Here is a 23935-nt window from a genome sequence, read left to right as displayed (position 1 = left end):
TCTGTTCCTAAAGTGTTGGTAGATGGTGACTATCTGAAGCCCTTGTTCTCGTTGCCGCATACCTGTGGTCAGTTTCTTTTTACGTTAACCCTATGCATTCATACAATAAACCTTTTTACAATGATCTGACAACATAGAATGCACAGTATTAATAAATTATTACAGAGTGTCCCACTTGTGTCTCAGGGTTTCTCTAATGTGCCAAATCAAGCCTTAAATCTGAATAACTCCTCTAACCCCCTGTTTTGCACTGATTGAAATCAACATTCATACCAAGAGCTGAATGTTGTGATTTGGATGCTTTACCTTGCAATGTGAATTACTGGAATATCCATTAGGACGTTCTCAGTAAAATAAAATGAACTTCAATGGAGTACTGTAGGTTTTCTCCTTGCAGAGGTGCTGGAACAATTTGTATAGTGGGGGTGCTGAGAGCCATTGAACCAAATTGTAAACCGTGTATATGATGGAAACCACTTCAAGCCAGAGGGTGTGGCAGCACCATCAGCACCCCTATTTCCAGCACCTCTATCTCCTTGAAGTCAAAACCTACGTAACATCCTTGAGCTTGATGGGTCCCTTTACTAGTTGTGCCAAGACAGCATATGAAATAAGATTTCACAAGTCTCACCAAGTCATGATCTTTAATACAGTTTTAATTGGATAGTTAGACTACATTATTTAAACACCAAAAATCTTATTTTAAACAACCTATTGAGAATTAGCCCCATTTATATCTGTCATACAGACTTGTTAATAAACCTCAGTAAAATGTGTCAAATAATTGTATTGAGTATTGTATAAAAGGGCTTTTATTAAACTGAAATTACATTAATTTTGATTGCTGCAGTACATGGAACACATTGGCCAGATCAGTATATAAATAATGATTGTATTTGTTTAAGGACATGTGTTTTGGGATAGATCCTGCAAATCTTACTCTTGAAAAGTCCCATTGAAATCAATTAAGTAGAGCTGAGCAGGTCTGAGAAAAGCATTTAGTTTCAGAAGCATTCAGTCCTAACTGAATCTGGTCATCCTATTTCATGGAGGATAGGTCCATCAATGGCTATTAGCTAAGATGGCCAGGGATGCAACCCCATGCTCAGGGTGTGTCTAGCCTCTGACTGACAGAAACTGGGAGTGGACCACAGGGGATGGATCACTCAATAATTGTCTTGTTTTGTTCATTCCCTCCGAAGTGTCAGGCATTGGGCACTGATGGAAGACAAGATACAGGCTAGATGGACCAGTATGGCCATTCTTATGTTTTTAAAATAAAACTCCAGATCTGAATTTTAAAATCAAGATGGTAACTTCAATAAGAGACGTGCTCTCTTCAAGCCCCTTAAAGCTTGTCATCTAGACATTTTCCCCTAGATTTTCAGTGCTATGTGAAAGTGAAAATGCCCATTAAGCTCCTATGGAGAGCATGACTAAAAAGAAATAGGGTAGGAAAGAAAGCTATCCCACTGAGCAAGCAGGAAATTCAAGTTGCTCCACACTTCGGAACTAACTTAGGTTTAAAGACTGGTTATGTACAGATTACCATACATCAAACAAAGTCAGAACGTGGCTTGCTTTTGGAGACCTGAGTTTAAATGTCACCTTCAATCAGAAGTCTCCACATCACAAGGCAACCTCACAATTTGGCAGGACTAACAGTCTTTCTTGCGGAGCGGTCTGGGACTGAAGTAACAGAATGTTGCCCGTCAGGATTGTGATGCACTGACACAGCTGCTTGAGCAAATTTACAGAGTGTCTCCCAGGCTATGGGCTAAATGCTTCTCTCAGATCTGCACAGCAGTACTTAATATTAAAACTCTGATTTATGAACCAAACTCCAACTGAAGTCACTGGGAGACCTGCACACATAGGCAGAGCTGATTCTCAGTGCTGTTTTACAGCCATGTAGACAGGAGAGAGAAATTTATCTCCATGATTCACTCAAATCAGTGCTACCAGTTACTTACTTCATAAACACTGAATTCACTGGCAATCTTTTCCAATTAGAGAAAGCCACATGTAAACAGGGACCATCAACATTCTTTCAGGTATTAGAGGCAATAAGCTTCAGCGTATAGGAGACCTGATTAGGGAGTCATGAAAAGTAGAGGCTCTTCCTGGCTCTTTCAGGAAGTCACTCAAATTAACTGGTCAAATTTAATTTGCGGGAACCAGGGTGCTACGGTGTATCCAGAAGAAAAAGCTGCTCCTCAGTTCCCACAGGGCACTAATCACTCACTGCACAAAAAAGGGGACCTCTGACTTACAGAACTGGAGATCTATTTCTCTTCTCTGTTCTGATTATATATAAGACTTTATCCATGGCCTTAGCTAACCGGCTGAAGGTCTGCCTGGACTCTTTGATACACCCTGATCAAACATAATTAAATTAAAGGATAGATCTTATCTCCTAGAACTGGAAAGGACCTCAGGAGGTCATCTAGTCCACCTGCCTGCTCAAAGTAAGACCAACCCCCATACAGATTTTTGCCCTGGATCCCTAAATGGCCCCCTCAAGGATTGAACTCACAACCCTGGGTTTAGCAGGCCAATGCGCAAACCACTGAGCTATCCCTCCCCCAATGTATTCCTAAGCACTGTATTTTTGATGATTTGTTTTTAAGTCATGATGTTTTACTTTTAGCAAACTTTGTAATCTGGATGTAATCTGCATAGTTTCAATGGACCAGGAGAAGTTTTAAGTGTTGATAGCATTAACCATAGATAGCTTTTAAAAACATTAGAAGCTTTTGAGATTGGGCCAGTGATTTCTTCATATGTTTCTTTATTGTACCATAACGTTTTTAGTGTCCTAAACATTAATGGGTGGCGGGGTGGGTGGGTTAGCTGCTGCTTCCCAGTTCACAGAGGCATTCATCAGGGTTGTCCTCTGACTGGGAAGCTGTTTGGAGGCACTCCTGTACCACCTCAGAAGCTGTCTGACTGGCCTTTCCGTGCCAGGGTGCCGGATGCTTTCCCAGTTCATCTGTTGGTCTATGCTGGTGATATCTCAGTTTTTATCATGTCTGACAGTGATGTGTAGGCACTTTGTGCTTGTTTACAAGTGTGTGAATAGGAATCTTCTGCTCACATTAACTGGGCTAAGAGCAATTGGATCTTACTGGGCTCTTGCCAGTGTGGCGATCCCCCTTCATTGCCTCAACAGTTACAATGGGGCATCTCTGGGATTAAGGTACTGGCAGTCTTTTTCTGATCTGAACAATATATGCTCAGGAACTGGGAGTGGGCGGAGAAGAAGGTGAGAGAGCGCTTGCAGAAACGCAGTGGGTCCACCCTGGACTTTCTTTTCAGGGATAGGTTTGTGATTGACAACAGTTTTGTGGCCTCAATGTTGTGGAACCGGCTAGTGTGTCTGGACCGTCCTCCGGACCTTTTGGACAAGATTTTTTTGAATAGTTACCGCTGGTTGCACCATGCTTTGCTGTTCCAGGGGCTCATTGATTTAGTCAGCACATGAGTCACTGCTGCTAACAGATCTGGGTCGAATGCTTTTTAATAAGCACATCCATCACATCAGCATCAGCGCTTGATGATCTTGAACAACTTCTAATTCAAGACCAACTCTCAATTCTGCCACACATATCTGAAGTGTGGAAAGCTGTCAAGAAAATATTACTAAGGCCTTTGACTTTGTAAATCAAAATAGCCTGTGGACAGTCCTCTGTAAGTTCAGCTGCCCCAGTAAGTTTGTCAATATTATTAAATCTTTACATGCAGGGATGCAGTTTTGTGTCCTTGGCCAAGGCTTCTTCTCAGTTCCCTTTGTGTCACCAATGGAGTAAAACAAGGCTGTGTTCTTGCTCTGACATTACTGAGCATCAAGTTTTCAGCTGTTTTAATAGATGCATTGAGAAACACTGATAGTAGCATTTACATGAAGTACTGCATAAACGGAGGTGTCTTGAATCTGCATCACTGGCATGCAAAGATAAAGTTATGAAGACATTATTCATGAATTACTGTTTGCTGATTAATGTGCTTTAATGGCCCATAACTTCAAGTGTTTCAGTTGCTCACTGACTGCTAGGCACGTGCAACAAAACATTTTGGCTTAATGATCAGCCTAAAGAAGATACAAATCATGGTCCACCCTCAACTGGGAGCTACTACAACTAATCTAATTGTGTCCACTGACCATGTACCACTCAAGGTCATTGACAGATTTTGCTACCTAAGCAGTGTTGTTTCATGAGATGTAACGGCTGATGACATTACAAAGTGCATTGGGCAGCCAAAGATACCCTCAGGAAAATGTCAGCATTGTCTCTGGAATAAACACTGTGTCAGACTGCAAACAAAAAATGATGTTTACTGTGCTGTCATCATGATAGCTCTGGTATGGCTGTGATACATGGACTACTTATTGACTCCATGTGAAAGGCTTGGACAAGTTCCTCCTATGATGTCTATAGTGGATAATAGGAATTAAAAGGCAAGGTTTGGTTCCAAATGCCTGAGGTCCTTGAGTGTTGCAACATCATAGGCACTGAAGATTTTATAGAGAGAGCACAGCTGAGATGGTGCAGTCATGTGGTTCGTATGTCTGGTAGCAGAATTAACAAAGGCTGTATTTACAGAGAACTGCAGACTAGAACTTGTTTTAGGAGCAGACCAATAAAACCATTACAAAGACTCTCTAGGCCAACCTCCAATCTTACAATTTTGACCTTAACACCTGGGAGCAACTCTGCCACCTTCATCTGAAATACATCTAGAGCTCACAGATTGTTGCAATCAAGGAGAGATGTGCGATGTGTAAAGCTAAAAGCAGCACACATTCATCTACAATTGTTTTCACCTGTGGCACTTGCGAACAGGGCTGCAGGTCCAAAATTGGTCTTTGGTCTCATTTCAGGACCCACAGTAAGTGACTGTCAACTCCATGGAAAACTCAGACATCAGCAGATGACCCAAAAGCCACAAATGAAGAAGAAAGCCATATTGGCTTTAAAAACCAACTTGGTTTAGAGGGGAAGTGAAGGCAGCCATAAAAACTTATAAAAAAAATGGAAAAAAGGGGAAGTTGATAATAATGAATATAAATCAGAATCTAGGAATTGTAGAAAATTGATAAAGGACGCAAAGGGACAAAAGAAAATCTATATCCAGCAGGGTTAGAACAATAAGGAATTTAGGTATATTAAGAACAAAAAGAATCCTAACCATAGTATTTGTCCATTAGTAGGTGGAAAAAGTAGAGTTATCAATAATAATGCAGAAAAGGCAGAAGTGTTCAATAAATATTTCCGTTCTGTATTTTGGGGGTGGGAACAGATGATGTAGTCTTATTAAATGATAACACACTTTCCATTCAATTAGTAACTCTTGAGGATGTTAAATAGCAGTTACTAAAGTTAGATGTTTTTAAATTGGCAGGTCTGGATAACTTGCATCCATGAGTTTTAAAAGAGTTGGTTGAGCAGATTAACATAGCACACATTAAATAGATTAAAGATGGCTAATTGATTTATAGATTCTAGGACTGGAAGGGACCTCGAGAGGTCATTGAGTCCAGTCCCCTGCCCGCATGGCAGGACCAAGATAGGTCTTAATATAATTGTAAATGTTGAATCATCATTGAGTGGTTGTGTTTCAAGTGGTGTCCTGTAGAGATAGGTTCTTGGCCCTACACTATTTAATGTTGTTAATAACCTGGAAGAAAACATAAGATCATCACTGATAAAGTTTGCAAGTGACACAAAAATTGGAGTGATAAATAATAAAGAGGAGTGGCCACTGATACAGTGGATCACTTGCTAAGGTGGGTGCAAACAAACAATATTCATTTTAGTATGGCTAAATCTGAATGTATACATCTAGGAACAAAGAATGTAGACCAGTGATGGGCAACCTAGGCTAGTGAGTGGGCTGCATGAGTGGCCTTCCTTCATCTCAGTGGGCTGCAAAATTGAAATCGGGCATGTGCACTAACCATGACCCCATGAATAAGATTTCAAGACCCCATAAATAAGATTAAATACATTTAATACATGCCGAATATTTCATAACAAGTTATAGAAATGCTTAATCGTTCATATATAAAAAGAACTGTCACCAACTTCAAATAGTAAAAAAGAGAAATATTTATGCTTGCCTACATCATACTCAGTGTGACTTCTGGTTGGATCTGTCCTTCGAAAGCTTTCTTAGATTAGGAGTAAGGAATGTGCAGATGATTTGCATTTCAGCACTGAGGTTTCCATCCGTTAGTCTGCTGTACTTCTTGCATTTGATGTGTCCCATAGCAGAAAAAGTTTGCTTGCATGTATATGTTGATCCAAAGATTGACATCAGCTTTACAATGCAATTCCAGAGAACTACACCAGGGGAATTCAACCAAAGTCCTCTGTTTGCCAGAAGCTGGGAATGAGCGACAGGGGATGAATCACTTGATGATTACCTGTTCTGTTCATTCCCTCTGGGGCACCTGGCATTGGCCGCTGTCGGAAGACAGGATACTGGGCTAGATGGACCTTTGGTCTGACCCAGTAGGGCCATTCTTATATTCTTATACCTTTCCTCTTTAGCTAGTTAATTTCATTTTCATCCACGGCACGAACATGAATTAATTCCTCTTCAAACTTCCTCCCACGTCTACCAGTGTCGTAACCAAGACGGTCTCCCAGGATAGGGTAGTTTTGCTAACTGCGCTTGCATACCTAGAATTTGTGGGGTGTGCCAACTGAACCGTAGCAGTGCTTTGATTGGATGTCACATATCTCACGGGCCACACGTAGAACCCCGATGGGTCGCGTGCAGCCCATGGACCGCAGGTTGCTCATCACTGATGTAGACCATACTTACATGATATAGTGGAACTCTATCCTTGGAACTCCGAAAAAGATTTGGGAGTCATGGTTTATAATTAGCTAAACATGAGATCCAGTGTGACACTGAGCTCAAAAAGGCTAATGCAATCCTTGGATGCGTAAACAGGGGAATCTTGAGTAGCAGTAGAGAGGTTATTTAGCCTCTGTATTCTTGCACCAGTGTGACTGCTGCTGGAATACTGTGTCCAGTTCTGATACCTGCAATTCAAGAAGGATGTTAATAAATTGGAGAGAGTTCAGAGAAGAGACACTAGCGTGATAAAAGCTTAGTGATTAGGATGGGGCTTGCATTTGCAATTGGAAAACTGGACAGGACTTGGAAAAATGATGTGGGCAGCTGGGCTTTGACCGTGGCCAGGTGAACAAGGGTACAGGGAGTTCAGGAAAAGATTCTATAGATCTGAAGAGTCCTGTGCGGACAAGTTTTTTTGCTCAGATGTGGAAGATAAAGTAAGCATTGTAGATTCTTTTTATAGTTGTTAAGAAAACAAGTATGACTGCTGCATGATTTAGGTTGTGAAATTTGACAGTGCAATAAAGTAGCTGCGAGGAGAATTGCCCTAGGAAGGATTTTATGGCTGTGAGCCTTTCCTCTTAAGGTTCTTGGAAATACTGTACAAGCTTAACTTTGTTACATGCTTCTAACTGTATGTTCTGTTAATGGTAATATCCAATTTTAGAGGCATATTCTAATTCTGATAAGCAAGGCTTTCATTTAATAGTTAAAGCCTCAAGCATGAACTTGAGAATAAACCCCTTATTATAGTCTGAAAGTGTGGTTTGTTGCAGGGTTTATAGTGACTGTGACAGGAAAGAGCTGCATATTAGGATTATTTACAGTGTTCTATATTCATGTGAGTGCATAAAGTTGAATGATAAAACAGACAGCACAATTTGTGACATTGTGACCTAGATTACACCAATCCAAAATGGCTGAAAACACAATCCTTCTGATTTGGTAACACCAGTGTAGGTAGTATTTTACATCCACAGGCCCCTCTATTCGGGAACAGCAGGCACAGAGTAATTAAAGACTGAATCTCAGAATTAGACTATGAAATGACTTCTATAGTAAAACCAATGTAACAAGTTGTTGCTAGGGTTGCCAATTTTGGTTGGACATATTCCTGGAGGTTGCAGCACATAACATAATCTTTAATAAAAGATTAATCTTTAATTCCTGGAGGCTCCAGGACAATCCTGGTGGGTTGGCAACCTTAGTTGCTGTAGAGGCTGAATCATCTGACTGATGAGCTCAAAGATTTTGATATCACTGTCTTTCATGATAAACTAATTTACCTGTTGCTTGGTTCCCATATTTGCTTTAAGTGTATCAGCTGTGCAATAAACAATTGTCCAGATAATACACATATGCTGTCACAGAAATAGGGTTGCCAGTCAGCTGTGCTGATCGGGCCACTAAAAGCCAAGTTGGCAGCAGCCGGAGGGCCACTGTGTGAGTGCGGCGCAGGCAGGTGGGCTCTGCCTGGTGACCATGCTGCTGCTGGTTCTTCCCTGCAGTTCCCTGGTTTTTCCCTTCAGGAGTAGTCCTGCAGTTCTTCCCTTCAGGAGCTAGCCTGGGATCAGTATGACAGTACATTGACTTAAAACAGCTCCTTCAAAACAATGTATTGTATAATTTCAGCAGACCTGATCTTAGATTCCTTAAATTGAATGTGATTGGTTGTGTTTAATCCATACAGTGTGTGTGTGATTGCTTTTTAATATTTAGGAGTGAAGCTCTGTAGTGAGGTGGGATGGTTCTCTGCTGCCCCTCCAGATGCCACAGTGGGTGGAGCCAGTGGCGTTTGCACCCGCACCCCAGAGGTCAAGGCGCAGGACAGGAAGTACAAAAGCCCAAACCCAGAGCTCAGTAGAGGCCTGGCTGCTGGAGAAGCCAGACGCCTGTGGCCTAGCTCCCAGTTGGGAGACGCCTGCCGTTTGCAACCAACCCGAGGACTGGCCAGACCAGCCAAGGCCTGATGCCGACCAGGCCCCAAAGAAGCTGTTAAGCCTGCCCATGGCAAGTTACCCTGAGGAGCTGCCAAGCCTACCACTCACTGAGTACCCGGAGAAGCCTATGCTGCTTAATTCCTTGGAGGACACCATCCAGACGCAGGTACCTCTCCGAGGCCCTCCAGAACCAGGGCCTGGCCTAGGGCTTCACTGTTTGCTCAGCCCCTGTCTGAGGGCCTGAGCCTCAACTGTACTGCCCCATCCTGCCCCAGGGCCTGGGCTTCCCTGAACTTATTTGTTTGCTCAGCCCCTGCCTGAGGGCCTGAGCCATGGACTCTTTGCTGCCCGCCCTAACCCAGAGCCTGGGCTTATTGCTTGATGGTTTGCTCCATCCCTGTCCAAAGACCGGAGCTTAGGACTCGCTACTGCCCGCCAACCAGGTGTGAGTAACCATTGTTTTGCCTCTACTGCTGCTGCAGCGGGAGACCCCGCAGCCATACTAGTTCCCTGAAGTAACCAGACGGACGTAGCAAGGCGGTGTGGTTCCCTGGCGCCCCAGAGAGGGACAAGCTCCAGCCGAACCCTTCTACAAGCTCATTTACTTGAAATGCAGATAGGAGAACTTACACTTTAAACATTAATGTTAGGGTAGGCTTGGCAATAGAATGAGCTCTAGTGTGGCTTAATTGTTATAGACTTGTTGCTGTAAAAAGTCTTAGCATAAGTAAGTGACCTAGGGTTATGAGATTTAGCAATGAGTTCTTATCACAAACAAGTTAACCACAAGAGAACAAGAGATTGCATTACAAATGGAATTTTTTTTCGGGGGAGGGAGATTGAGTAACATGTGCCCTTGCAGTTAACTGCATTAACATATTGGAAACTTAAGTTATTTGTATCAATACAATTTATAACATCAGCAATGGGAACCCCAATTATAGTTCCCTGGATAGCCACATATGGATCGGGGGCTGAGATTTAATCAGACATGATCATGGATATGCTAGTGTAAACAAAAGGATATAGAAACTAATACATGTATGTTTACCAATGGGACACTGGGAGCGATTGAACAGGCAGCAGCTCAAAACTTCATCTCCTCTCATGGTTTGCTCTACTGACAATTTCTTCCATCTTTGTTTCTAATGTCCTGCACAAGGTTGTAAGTATGTCAACTTTGGGAGATTGCTTTATCTAGGACCATAGGGATTCTGGGCCACTGATGCCTCCCCATCACCACCGGAGGCTTTGGCTGGGTTACCGCAGGATAACCTGGGGAGTCTGAGCCAGCAGGAAGTACTACCCAGCGGGACCTGAGTGGCAGCTCCTCATAGCCCATTGATTGGCTGGCACTAGCACTTAAGCCAGGAAGCAATGACAGAGAGTTGTCTGAGCAACAATATGGACTACCTTCCAGTCTTGCATCAACCCCTGCATGTGAGAGATCCCAGACTCTGATTCCTGACCCTGCTGGCCTCTTGATGCCTCCCTCCTGGTTTGTCCTCTGGCCTGTCTCGGAATCTAACCTCTCGGTAGCCTGACTCTTCCTTACGCCTGACTCTTGATTTACCCTCAAGCCTATCTCAGACTCTGACCCTCTGGTATCCAACTTGGCCTGACTCCTGTTCGGACCACTAAGTCTGACTACCCACGAGGTGGTTATGCCACATGGGGACATTTTGCTATACTTTTTGTATATCCATCTTATTTTTCTGGAATTTCAGTTACACTTGTCTGTACTAAAGCTCCTAAAGTCTCTGTATGTCCTTCACCAATCTCAAACTTAGTGACATTTCTTACATACCCATCTGAGTAAAAGAACCTGTTTTTTGTGATAAGTGCATTTGTGGAGTAGAGTTGAGTTAGCACTTGAGTTGTAACTCTAGCTAAACTGTTCTATGAAGACACACCCTTAGGCTATGTCTGTACTTGGAGCCAGAGGTGTGATTCCCAGTGTGAGTAGACATACTTATGTAAGATCTCATAGAGTGATCATGCTAAAAATAGTGTTGCTGCAGTAGTATGGACAGTGACAAGCAGCAGCCCGGGTTGGCTGCCCTGAATGTAAACCAACCCGGATCACGTGGGTGTATGTGTAAATAGTCAGTTAAGAGCGGAAACCATATGCACGGTCTCCAAATTACAGGTTTGCAGGATACGGTATAAACAATGTAGAATCTAGGCCTACTGACTTCCCTTTTATTTTAACTGCCATAAATAAGGCTAGCTGCTGAAATAAAATGGGAAAGTTCTCTGAATAAAATAAGTATCAGAGGGGTAGCCGTGTTAGTCTGAATCTGTAAAAAGCAACAGAGGGTCCTGTGGCACCTTTGAGACTAACAGAAGTACTGGGAGCATAAGCTTTCGTGGGTAAGAACCTCACTTCTTCAGATGCAAGTCTGAAGAAGTGAGGTTCTTACCCACGAAAGCTTATGCTCCCAGTACTTCTGTTAGTCTCAAAGGTGCCACAGGACCCTCTGTTGCTTTGAATAAAATAAAATTCTCAAATTTTCTGCTAAAGCAGAATTAGTCTCATGCCAGCTTCAAAACATTATTGCTCATTCCAAGAGTTTGTTTTTCCAGTATCATGAAGAATAACTTATGAAAGAATCATAGCATTGGATCTGAAATCCTAGTGCATTGAAATTGATAGAAGTTTTGCTTGTGTGAAGACTACAGGGTCAGACCAATCTAGAGTAGTGAAGGAAAATGCCCAATAAATCATCTTGTCCGCTCTACTCCCTGAACATGCAACATTGTTTCCTAAATGTAACCCTCTAGGACTTTATCAAATGTAATTTTAAAATATTGAAGTAATGGGGCTTCTGGGGCTTCCTTTAAAAGACTGTTTCCCAGTGCAATAACCATTTGTTAGGAATTGTTCTCCCAGTATTTAGTTTAAATGCCTGGGAGATATAGTCTGGATGGCTTAGAGGAGAATAAGGGCATGAGGCACCCAATCTTCAAGGCCCATGAGGCATTATGGTGCTATTTCTGAATAGAACTTTTTGGGTTTTGACTGAAGTTTTATTTTTTTTATTTTTTTTTTTTTTTGACAAAAGATCAAAATTTCCCCACAGAAATCAGACATCCTTTACATTAAAAAAGGGTGAAAGTCCAAAGCAGTTTTAAGGGAAATTTTTCTTAATAGCCCTTCAGGAAAGTAAATGGCACTATTAGAATTCATGCAGATTGGTTCTAGTGGTGGAATGAGTTTCTATATTTTAGTCTCATCCATAGCAATAATCCAACAATTTTATATATTTCCAAGTCTTCAGTTTTCATGAATCATCTCTTTGGCCTAATGCAACTTTAAAAAAATTCCAACTGCCAAGCATAGAGAGTGCATGACAAGCCATTTTCCATTCCTCTAGAAGAAATGTGAAAAACATCTGAAAGATACATGGATGGATGTATTTTAATTCTCCCTTCTGGCAATGGTACCATGGGATCTTAAAGTTTACAGAGGCTCAGGCCTGCATTTTGGTGAAGGTGTTCAGTCATCTCTAGTTAATAACCCTTTTTTGATTTTTACTTGTGATCTTGCTATTTATATTTGTCTTGTCAGCTAACACAGTGCTTTTCCATCGTCAGGAATATAATCTCAAAAATTAAGTCTGCTGTGAAATTTCCAAGATTCTAGTCACTAAGCCAGAAGATAGCGGTATTAAATAGTAATAGCTCATAGAATTGAAGACTAGCTACAGAACCTTTCCTTCCTAGGTTACTGGTTCAAATCCAGTCAAATTTAAAAACAACTGCACTGTGTTACTATCTGAAATCTAGTTAGCAGGTTACATGAAATGAGTTCATAGTCTGAGTTTAGTTCTGAATAGAGCTGTCTACATCAATTTAAAAAAAATTACTCAGTCACAATGGATACTAAGTTTAATATTCTCTGTTTCATCTGTTATCTGACACATCACCTAGGAAACAGAGACCTCATGGACTGAAGAAATAATAAATGTTAGAAGAATCCTCCCCAGGGAGGTTATTTGCTCTCATACCACAAAGGAGTGGGATATCATTTAGAAAGTTCCATGGTGCTAGTTCAGGAGTCATAATATTTACCACTATCTGATATCTCCATGGTTTGTACATCTGATTTAGTGTGGAGGGAGCAAGCTTTGTGATATACACCAGGCAGTAGGTTTCTCCATTTCACTTGGGAATTCATATTAGCCTTTAGGCAAGTGGATTGCTATAATTAGGATGCCTTTATGCAACATCTCTTAAGTCAACAGACACACATCAGGGATGAATATAGTTCCATGTGTTAAATAAGAAGGATTCAATCTTGTCATTAGATCAGGCCAAGCAGGCCTCTGTACTAATTCAGAGCCCCTTTGACTTAATTAGATCTTACTGATGCAGGGGTCTGCCCACCTGGATCAGATTGCAGGATCAGGGCCTATATTACTCAGCCATCCGTTTCAGCAGCAGCAGCAGCTTGACACAGCCCTTTAACCTCTTTTCTACTGGAACTCCAACACACAGGTGTCCAGAAACAACTTTTTCAGGGAATGTCTGTTCAAATGACTAGAATGTTAGAACAGAATCAGGCAATTTTGGATTGTGAGTTTAGCAACATTGGCAGTGCACTAGCTGGAGGACCTGTACCTTCCTTAGTGTTAGCAGAGAAGTATTAAATTAACTAGGTTTCTAAGTGTTTACATTGATCAAACATAATATTTCATCTCTAGTGTAGAGGTGTGCCAAGGTTATTTGAGGATGCAAACGCTGGCATTCTTCAGTTTATTCATTAGAGCCAGGTCCTGGGATGTCCTTCAAAATTTAAAAGCTGCATACCATTTAAGCAAGGAGGATAAGAGACTGAGACCCTGCACAGGGGATTCTGCACCACGTATGCATGAAGAATATCTCCATGATGGGTCTCTAATGCTCAGAATGGGAGCCAGGATGATATGGCCAAGAAGCAGACCAGTACTAGGAAGGTGGGGGGAATCACTTTTTTGTGAAAACATTTTTTTCACACAAAATTTTAAACTTTTCAGTTTTTCATTTAAAAAGAGACCCTGAAAATCTCTGAGGAAAAAGTCTCAGATTTTCAGTAAACGTTTTCAGTGCCTGGTTGGGTTTTCAGTAAATATTTTTGGTTTTTGAAAAACATTTTTACTGATTTCCCCCCCCCCCCAAATGCTTTTCAAACACTGATTTTTTTTGAGGGGGGGGGGAGAGTTGATTTAAAAAACAATTGGTGTGTTTTTTTTCAAAATTTCCCATAAAAATAATTAGCATTACTGGCATTTGTATCCAATAATCCACAACCCTGTGTGGAACATATAAAGCTGGATCACATATCTCCCTCTTCTCCTTCTATAATATGATGAAACCTGCACTCTTTTTTGTGTGCCACAGTAAAGCCATACAATACAATAGCTAAACAAAAAATTACTAAAAGGTAAGAAAACAAATGAAGGCATTCGTGAGGTCTGTATTGCCTTATTAAAAACACAGGATGCATGTACACCATAAACTAAGGCTTGTAAATTGGAGAAAAACAAAAGTAGTAGTTCCAACTTCTAAGACACTACTCAGACAACAAAACTTAAAAAAAAAAAGGAGTAAAAATATTATAAATTTTCAAAATGGACTGTTCTCTGCTGTACTTCAAATGCATTGCACCTGTACCTGAGAAGTATACAACTAACCCAGAAGAACATGGAGAGTATTTACATCATCTTCTTTGTTACACATAACTAATAGAGACCAGGATGAGATTTATGTGTGGAGTTCTTCACCTTCCTCGGAAGCCTGTGGTAGTGGTCCCTGTAAGAGCCAGGACACTGGAAAAGGGGGACTTCTGGTCTGATCCAGTATGGCAATTGGTATGTTCCTATGAAAGTACATTTTTTGTGCCCTATTGGCTCTAATGGTTCTTTGTTACCTTTTATATGCAATATAGACCCTCAGACTTTCATTATATACTTCGTGGCATTCTACTCTGAAAAATGAACTATATAAAAATGTGGCCTTCTTACTCAGATTTGCTCATTGGGGGTCATGTCTTAACTGACAAGTGTTTTCACTGGGTTTTTTTTATTCCTGTTAGTCTTGCTGAGCCAAAACATCTATGGGCAAGTGAGCTGGATTCTATTCTGATGAACACATCAACAGATGTTAACTGAGTTCTGATTATGGGGTCAGATTCTTCAATTAGTTGTATCTGTGTTACTACACTGAAGTATGGAGTTAAAGGGTGTACCTGAGTAATCATTTTTATTGTAGGACTTTTATTATTGATGAGGGTACATAGACAGTAAAGAAGTCAGCTGGACTCTCAGATCCCAGGTTGATTTTACAGGGCTGTTAGGAAAGGGTGGGGGACAATAACTTGTCAACTGAGCAAACTTGATCTGGACTCACTGAGGCACAATAAAGATGGAACTGTCACAATGACATGTTTATAATGACTTTTCAGAATATAAATGAAAACAGTGGCCCATAACAATCAACCTATCCAATGATCCAAAGACTTTTTAGGGGCATCTTGGCCTCATTGAAGTAAATGAGAGTTTTGCCACTGACTTCAGTTCCCCATGTCCATATTCCTCATGTTCATGCAAGATCAGTGTTTTCCCAGTTATGGATGAGAAAAATATATATTGAGTTCTTCTTAACCCCCACTTTTGAGGGTTGTGGGGAGGGGGACAAAAAAGAACCATGTGATCAGCAGTTTCTGCTCAGGAAAGTTCCAGGAATGTAATAGCAAAACTGAGCTTCAGGTGAAGATGTAAGTGCAATGGCAGAACTACTCTATGTGAAGAAGCTTGCACTTTACCTTCCTGTTCTATCCCTGATTTAAAACTAGGTCTGTCGGTTCCTAACTTTCATGAACAGCAAATTCATTCGCAATTTAAAAAAAATGAATCAGATAATAGCTTATAAGAAAATGGATTTGTTCCACTGAAATCTCAGTGACTGATGGCTACTGACTCTGGGGGGAGGGATAGCTCAGTGGTTTAAGCATTGGCCTCCTAAACCCAGGGTTGTGAGTTTAATCCTTGAGGGGGTTCATTTAGGGATCTGGGGCAAAAAGTCTGTCTGGGGGTTGGTCTTGCTTTGAGCAGGGGGTTGGATTAGATGACCTCCTGAGGTCCCTTCTAATCCTGATATTCTTTTCTTGACTGAGATGTGACACCTCCCATGACAGTAACCACAATTGGGAAATGGATTGCAAAGTGAGAGTGGGCAATTTAATCAGAAGTGTGTGTGTGTGTGTGTGTGTGTGTGTGTGTGGTGGGGAGTGCAGGGGAATGAGAGAAATTGGGAGCATATGCAGACACTGGATTGGTATGGCAAGAGAGGAGTGGCAAGAGCAGCGTAATATACACAAAGGAAAGTGTGATGAATGGGTTATGTTGTACCGCTTTAAAAAATAAAAACCTGCAAAAACATTCTATTAAACAAATGATCTGGGCTTGAATTAAACCCACAAGACTGAAGAAGTTTGACATTCTAAATTCTAACCTTCATTCACCTTAGCTTGCTTGACTTGGGCATATGAACTGTGTAAAGTTCATATCTGATGTACAGTACAGCAAAACTGGTCTGAAGCCCTTTCACTGTAGGACAAGTTCAACGGTACCTGTAAATTTCCATCCACGTTTAAATCTGACCCTTTACTATATTTTACAGGGGTTTTGTACTTTGTGATTATAATAGATTGTTAAGCGAGACCCATCTTGAAGAAAAATAAATGAAAGTGTTATTTTCTTAGTTTGTGGCAGGCATTCAAAATCGTCTTGTAAATGAGTTTATTTTTAAAATCAAAATACAAAGGATCCTTTTAAGTATATGTTTTCCTACGTTGAGACTTAGACTGAAGTTTTTGTATATGATTTGTTGATACAAAGGTTAGATCTGGCTTCAAATATGGCAAAATTTCTTTACGTAAAGTCCAAATACGTCAGTGTTCACACACTGCCCCCTTTCTAAGGTCTTGTAGAACCCAAATCAAAATGTTTTCTTAAACCTGCTCCTTTACTTCAGAAAGCCCAAAAAAAAAAAAAAATACAACAAAATTTAAACGGCAACACCTCAGTTTGGATCCTTTTTCCATGATGGTCAGGAGAAAAAACCTCTTTCCAAAAACATTTTTACAAGAAACCAGAACTCCTAGCTTATCTTGGTAATTTGGTAGATTTCCAGGAAAGACAGATTCTGCAAACCTTGGGTAGGTGGGTTGCGTGTGTGTGAATGAAAGCAAATAAAACTTCACACAGTGTGAAAAGCTATTACCTATTACACACATTTGTATGTGTACTGTATATTTATACACATTTCATGTATGGGTGTATATTATGGTGGAGACATGATGCCATGGTTAACGATGTGTTCTGTTTGGCCCATAAAGAGGGAGTTAAACCTGTTTCCTTTATAAGAAATACAGTATCTGCTGCAAAAGTTCAGCACATAATCGCTGAATAAAGCTTGTAATTTCTTAGAAAATTCAATAAAGTCAGGTAATTAGTTTGAGTTTGAAACAATTAAAAATTGCCTGCCAAAAACTTTGTTTTCTGAACCTTGTGATTGTTTTGGGCTCCTTAAAAGCTACAAACTGGAAAAAGGGGGGGAAAGTGCACATATTTTGTGGGCTCTCTGTGGGTACATAATTATTTTGTTAATTAATAAATAAAAATATTAGCACTGAATCAGAGCTGAATTACTCTGTACTGTGGTTAGATGGAGAAAATAGCCTCTGGTGATGATTTTCGTTCTTCACTGCATTGTGCATAAGCCTTTTTAAACAGATTAGGAGGAGAAAACAACTTCCTTTTCATATATGCCTTTTGATGAATAGTCAAAATTGTGTGCAAAAAGCAGATACTTTCCATGAAAAATTACTTTTAGTTGAAAATCCATCAAAACTGTTTAATTTCAGTCAGCCCTGGTGCTCAATAATATTCTCCTAATCCAAAATGGAGGACACATGAAATGGATTTTGCGAGGTTGTGGACTTTGTGTTGCGCTGAAGATCATCTTGGATGAAATAGCTACTGATTTGTTGAAGCACCTCAGTGAAGTTGTTGCCACTTCTGTAGCTTCATTTTGCTCTGCTCCTGCACAATTTAATGAAGAGCAGGATCTCTGACCTAGAAGCTCTTTTAACAAAACAGGATGGTGAAGGTCCTGTTCTCATGAAAACATAAATTGTTGCTATGTTGAGGAGCTTATCTTTAAATAAAAAAAATCCAAAACACTGGGAAGCACGTATACAGAGACATTGTTGATTTGAAACCTCTTAACTTTTCTTAGAACTAGTCTGTGCAGCCAAGTTCTATCTTGGTTACATCTTGTCTTAATTTAGTCTGTAAGCTCTTCAGGTCAGGGCCTGTTCATTTCTTCTTTTTAATAGGTGTTGGTACAAGTGCCTAGCACAAAGGAGCCATGCTCTGAGGCCTTTTGACATTAGTGTAATTCAGTTGTTATACTGATTCAACTATTTCAGACAGACTCTTAAAATTGCAAATGTATATCCGCTAGATAAAAACTTAACGGAAGTGATAAGATTAGTCACAACACTGAGGCAACACTGTTTTATTTCCTCTATGAAAGTCTATATCCTATCTGAGCTAAAGTACCAATCACTAAATCTAATTCAAAAGCCTCATGCTAGAGCCAAATTGTCTGCTGATGTAAATGGGTACCACTGAAGTCAATAGAGCTCTGCCCGTTTACACCAGCATAGAATTGGTCCTGTAGTGGTCAGAGTAATTTACTAACCTACAGAGGAGCTGTTCCTCACTCCAGATTTACAGTGGCACTTCTCTGAGCCTACTTGCCCCTAAATTAAAAGTGTTTTGGCTTGTTCTACTGAAAATGATTCTTACAGTGTACAGTTACAACACTTGCTTCTGACTCAGTGCTCATTCTTCCACGTATATAGTCATGAAGTGGTTAAATGCTATTTATAATCCTTGTACATTCTTTAAAGATGAACACAGTTACTGGAAAAACAAACAGTCCCTGGTGCTAATGGGTAATTTATGGCAATTTTAAAGTTTGGAGAAAAATGTGATCTCATAGTACAACCTGGAAACTTGTTCGTGCATTACTACATTGTGAAGGAATTTGGTTTTGAAGTTGAGTTAATCCTAAAAAGGCCTTTGAAATTCCCAGCATTCAGGTAACACTGAGAGGGAGTCACTCAGATGTCCTAAGAAATTACATCACTCTTCTTGTCATCATTTTTATGGTAGGCATATATAGCATGATCAAAAAGACCCTGGACATTTTTCAATATGCTTTATAGATTCCTCTTTCACTAAAGATTTTATTATACTAGTGATGGAACTACATCACACCTGTGAAAAGATATTGCCACAATCTGGTCTGTCCCACTCCCTTAACAGACAGGAGAATGGTGTGCTGGGATCCAACCACTCAGTCATACATGCTGCTGAATCCCTGGGGTCTGGATAGTAATTGGTCACTCTTCCAACCTCTGGATCAATTAGGTGCGTTTCCAGGTTCAGACCCCATCTCTGACACCCTTCTTGGCAGCAGGACCCCACAGTCTGCCCATCTAGACTGTGAAGCTAGTGCCTTGGCCCAGTGTTTCTCAATGACTGGTCTGTGGACCAGCACTGGTCCCTGAGATCTCCCTGGCACTGCTTAGGGAGGCAGCAAGCCAGTCCCTGGTATCAAAAAGGTTGAAAAACACAAGCTCAACCAAGCCATCAAGTTGCTTAGATATGGTTCTGGTTTCTCTAGTTAAACCCTTCAGGTACCAAATGTCAATAAAGCAAGGAAACACAGGCTAGAAAGCAAAATTTCTAAACTCTCTCTCTCTCTCTCTCTCTCTAGCGCAGGGGTTGGCAGCGTTCAGCACGTGGCTCGCCAGGGTAAGCACCCTGGCGCGCTGGGCCAGTTTTATTTACCTGCTGACGCGGCAGGTTCGGCCGATCGCGGCCCCCACTGGCCACAGTTTGCCGTCCCGGGCCAATGGGGGCGGCGAGAAGCGGCGCGGGCGAGCGATGTGCTGGCTGCGGCTTCTCGCCGCCCCCATTGGCCCGGGACGGCGAACTGCGATCAGTGGGGGCCGTGATTGGCCGAACCTGCCGCATAAGCAGGTAAATAAAACTGGCCCGGCCCACCAGGGTGCTTACCCTGGCGAGCCACGTGCCAAATGTTGCCGACCCCTGGTCTAGTGCTTTTAAAAGTTAGATCGATGGAACCCCTTAGTGTGTTCTCACCCCTATTATAAGACTCTAGGTTTGGTCCAAGTTTCAAGAGAAGGAAAAGGTCCCTCCTCCACCCACCCCCACTTTTTGGGTGTTCAGATTCTGGTGACGAAATAGCTTCCTTTTGGCTTAGAGAAGAACCTCTTTTAATAACGGTCTCTGCTCCTCTTTGGTCAGTGGAGAAAACTGCATCTCTTCCAGTCATGTGCTTAGACATGGAGAATTGCAGCCCACTCCCTCGCCCCAAAACAGATTTCTATGACGAGATAGTCCGTTGGAAAGCAAAGGCCCTGTTGGCACAACCTCCTTGTTCAAGCTGGTGAGAGCCATTCAGTATTGATGTGCCCCATGATTTGTCACACCCTTTGTCACACACACACACACACACACCCTTCTAGACACAGTGAGGAGCTATGGCTATGGCTGCACAGCAGCTGGGAGGGTTCATCCCAGTGCAGTTAGACAGACATGCACTAGCCCTGCTCAATCTAGCACACCAAAATATCAATGTGACCACAGCAGCGTGGGCAGTGGCTTGGGCTAGCTGCCTGAGTACAATCCCCCCAGACTCTCTGGGTATATACTCAGACAGCTAGCCCAAACTGCTGCCTGAGCAGCTAGAGTGAGACTGCTATTTCTACTGTAATAGCTCTTCTCTGTCTATATTAGCTGGGAAGCTTACTTCCAGCTGCGGTGTAGCCACACCCTAAGTACCAGGTTCCTACCTCCAAATGGATGACCTATTTCACTATGACTGTAATAAATACAAAGAGTGTTCATAAAACAGAGCAGAATATATAACTGGACATAGCTATAGTCCCCAAAAGGTCATAATGCCATTTTGTAAACATGTCTGTTGTTGTTTTATTAGTCTAGTTTATAAAGAAGCTACTAACTTTCCTGGTGATGTGGAATATCAATGCCTTACCTTTTGAAATGTAATTGGATTTTGGAGCCTAATTCCCTTAGGCTGCTTTGAAATTTCCAGCCTGAAGCTTTAATCTCTGTCTCGGCATATAAACAATGTAAGCACATAACTCGTGCTGAATAGAAGGCTAGTTATGTCTTGATTCTTTTAGTTTACATAATAACCACTGTTTAATGTTTATGTCAATATCCTAGGAGACGTAAAGTTTTGACATATAGATTAACTTTTTAAATTTAAGGTTTGACCATTTAATGCTAGTTCTGGAAATGTTGCCAGCTGTAATGCCCATTATCAGACTTGTTCTGATAAGTAACTGGGAAATAGTCAGCTTCTTTGGAAAGCAAAAGGTGTTCTGTTTAAAATGATATCACCTGGGAGTGAGCTGCCAAGGACATATTTCATGAGAGAATAAATCAGAGATAATTCATTGTATTGCAATTTGTTTTAATTGTTAACCTTCTCCTGGAACATAAACAGAATCTGCAAAGAAAGAAGTATAGTCTCACTCTCTTAAAAACAAGATAGTTTTTTCCTTCTAAATCTTTGAATTAATTCTATTTGCTTCACCAAAGGTACCTATTGTATGTATCTTCCTTTTAAAAGCACATTTTAAATGGTGCTGAAACCACTGAAAATGAATATTTTAAACAGGAAAAAACTATTGACATTAATGTTAAGCAACTATGAATAAATTCTGTTTATGCTAATGATTTCATAATAAAGCCCTGATTTAAGGGATTTAATCTACAATAAGTATGTGAAACAACGATGCAGGATGAGAATAAGCTGAGGTATTGAGGAAATAAGTATATGCATACATACAATATTTGAGAAACTGGCCGCTATTTAATAGCCCAGGAAATAACTTGTATCACTATTGTGCATCTAAAAGATTAAAAAATTCTGAGATAATGAAAACATTTGCATTTCCATTAATCCACACCTACTACACTTACAAAAGAAAATGACTTGATTGTTAATGAATGGATATAAAGATGTCTCTATATGTTTATTAATTTTTTTTAATTTAGCTGTTATTTCTCTATAGTCTGAAAATAACTGATCCTAATTTGAGAACAAGTGAAAAATATCCATTAGCTAAAATGTGAGGTTAAGGATTATGGCTTAGATAATGCATCTCAAATGTGATGAGACACTTGCCTATTATGACTGAAATTATGTTTTCTTATAAAGAAGATGATGAGAAAGTGACACATGAAAACGTATTTATAGTGGGTATGTTACAAGCCTTAAACATCATCCATTTCAAATGCTCCGCAAATCAAGTGATGCTTCTGGTGGCTGGGAAGACTAAGGCAGCTGGGACATTAAGGGAGTTAGCCAGCTGGTACTCTACATGGTAGAACCTGTCTTGGGAGGAAAAAGGTGTATCGCCAACAGCGGTGCTAGCTCTTCCTCTGCAGGGACTCCATCCAGACAGGCATCCTGAGATGGAAGTTTCCACCCAGGCCTTAGTTGTGACTTGCTGGGAATGCAGCCTGCATATCTTCACCAATGACAGCTAGGCCGGGGGAACCACAAGGTGTGAAAGGCGTTTGTTGGTGGAGTCCCTGAAGAAGCAGGTAACAGAGCAGAAGGAGGTGGCTCATCTATGTAGCGTCCAGGAATACAAGGACTTAGGACATATATAGAGACATCTGAGATGGAGGATGCTAGCAGACTACAGATGACTATAGCAGCACCACAGGAGAAAGAAGAACTGGTTGCTCTGCGAAGAGACTGGTGGCTGGCCACCTTGGCCAGTTGATAGCGCTCTACCCCCCACCAAGGTCCTCCATCCATCAAGATAAAGAACTGGTATGCTGTACTGGCAACAGGAGGTAAGGAGCCGACCTCAATGGCTGAGAAGGAGCCATTCGCCCCTGCCGCTGGGAGACTTGTTGCCTCCACACCCAAAGAGAGGAAATATAGAGCTGGTGGGTGGGGACTCCCTTCTGAGGGAAATGGAGGCAGCCATCTGCTGACCTGACATGATATCCTGGGAGGTGAGCTACCTGCCTGGAGCCCGCATCCAAGATATTATGAAAAGGTTGCCAAGGCTCATCTGTCCGTCTGATCACTACCTCATGCTTCTCATCCACGTGGACACTAATGATACTGCCAGGTCTGATTCTGAGCAGATAAGCAGTGACTAGAAAGCTCTGGGAACTAGGTTGATGGGGTCAGGCATGCAGGTTGTGTTTTTGTCCATCCTCCCGTGTAAGAGCCCAGACAAACACATGCACATCCTGGCAATGAATGGATTGCTGAGTAGATAGTATCAACATCAGGGCTTCGGCTTCTTTGACCATGGGATGCTGTCCCTGGAAGAAGGTCTTCTGGGATGAGAGAGGGTCCACCTGACTAAGAAGGGGGAAAGCACCTTCATGCACTGACTTGCTAACTTAGTGACGAGGCTTTTAAACTAGCTTCAGAGGTGTCAGATGATAAAAGCCCACAGATAAGTATAAAAAAGTGACTTTAACAGAGCATTAAATGTTGTGGGAGGGAGGACATGGAAAATTACAATAGGGTTATAGGAGCAACAGGAAGGAAATCAATGGGGGAATCTGCTCAACATCTTAGATGTCTATACAGAAATGCAAGGATTATGAGGAATAAACAGGAAGAACTAGAAGTCTTACTATACAATCTAAATGATGACTTTATTGGCATCACTGAGACTTGGTGGGATAAGTCTCATGACTTGAATATTGGTATAGAAGGGATATAGCTTGTTTAGGAAGGACAGGCAAGGTAAAAAGGAAGAGGTGTTGCATTATTCATCAAGAATATATACACTTGTTCTGAGGTCTGGCAGAAGGTGGGAAGCAGACAGTTGAGTGTCTAAGGGTATGTCTACACTACGGGATTAATCCGAATTTAGATAATTCGGATTTGAGAAACAGGTTGTATAAAGTCGAAATGAATGCGGCCACACTAGCACATTAATTCGGTGGTGTGCGTCCAAGTACTGGGGCTAGCGT

The 23935-nt window shown here is 41.3% G+C and overlaps 2 long non-coding RNA genes across 2 annotated transcripts in view; both read left to right on the top strand.

Moving 5' to 3' along the window:
- LOC122174231 (uncharacterized) overlaps positions 1-23935 on the top strand; it is a 923450-nt gene that overhangs the window by 362882 nt on the left and 536633 nt on the right. The window lies entirely within an intron of this gene.
- The window catches only part of LOC135983919 (uncharacterized), an 81760-nt gene continuing 64806 nt past the window's right edge, over positions 6982-23935 (top strand). Inside the window, exon 1 of the long non-coding RNA XR_010601773.1 lies at positions 6982-7307. This is a non-coding gene — a long non-coding RNA (uncharacterized LOC135983919). The remainder of the gene's footprint in view (positions 7308-23935) is intronic.

The sequence above is a fragment of the Chrysemys picta genome, chromosome 1 (genome assembly GCF_011386835.1).
Source record: "Chrysemys picta bellii isolate R12L10 chromosome 1, ASM1138683v2, whole genome shotgun sequence".
In the NCBI taxonomy this organism is placed as follows: domain Eukaryota; kingdom Metazoa; phylum Chordata; order Testudines; family Emydidae; genus Chrysemys; species Chrysemys picta.
This window is presented reverse-complemented; position numbering and strand designations above follow the sequence as displayed.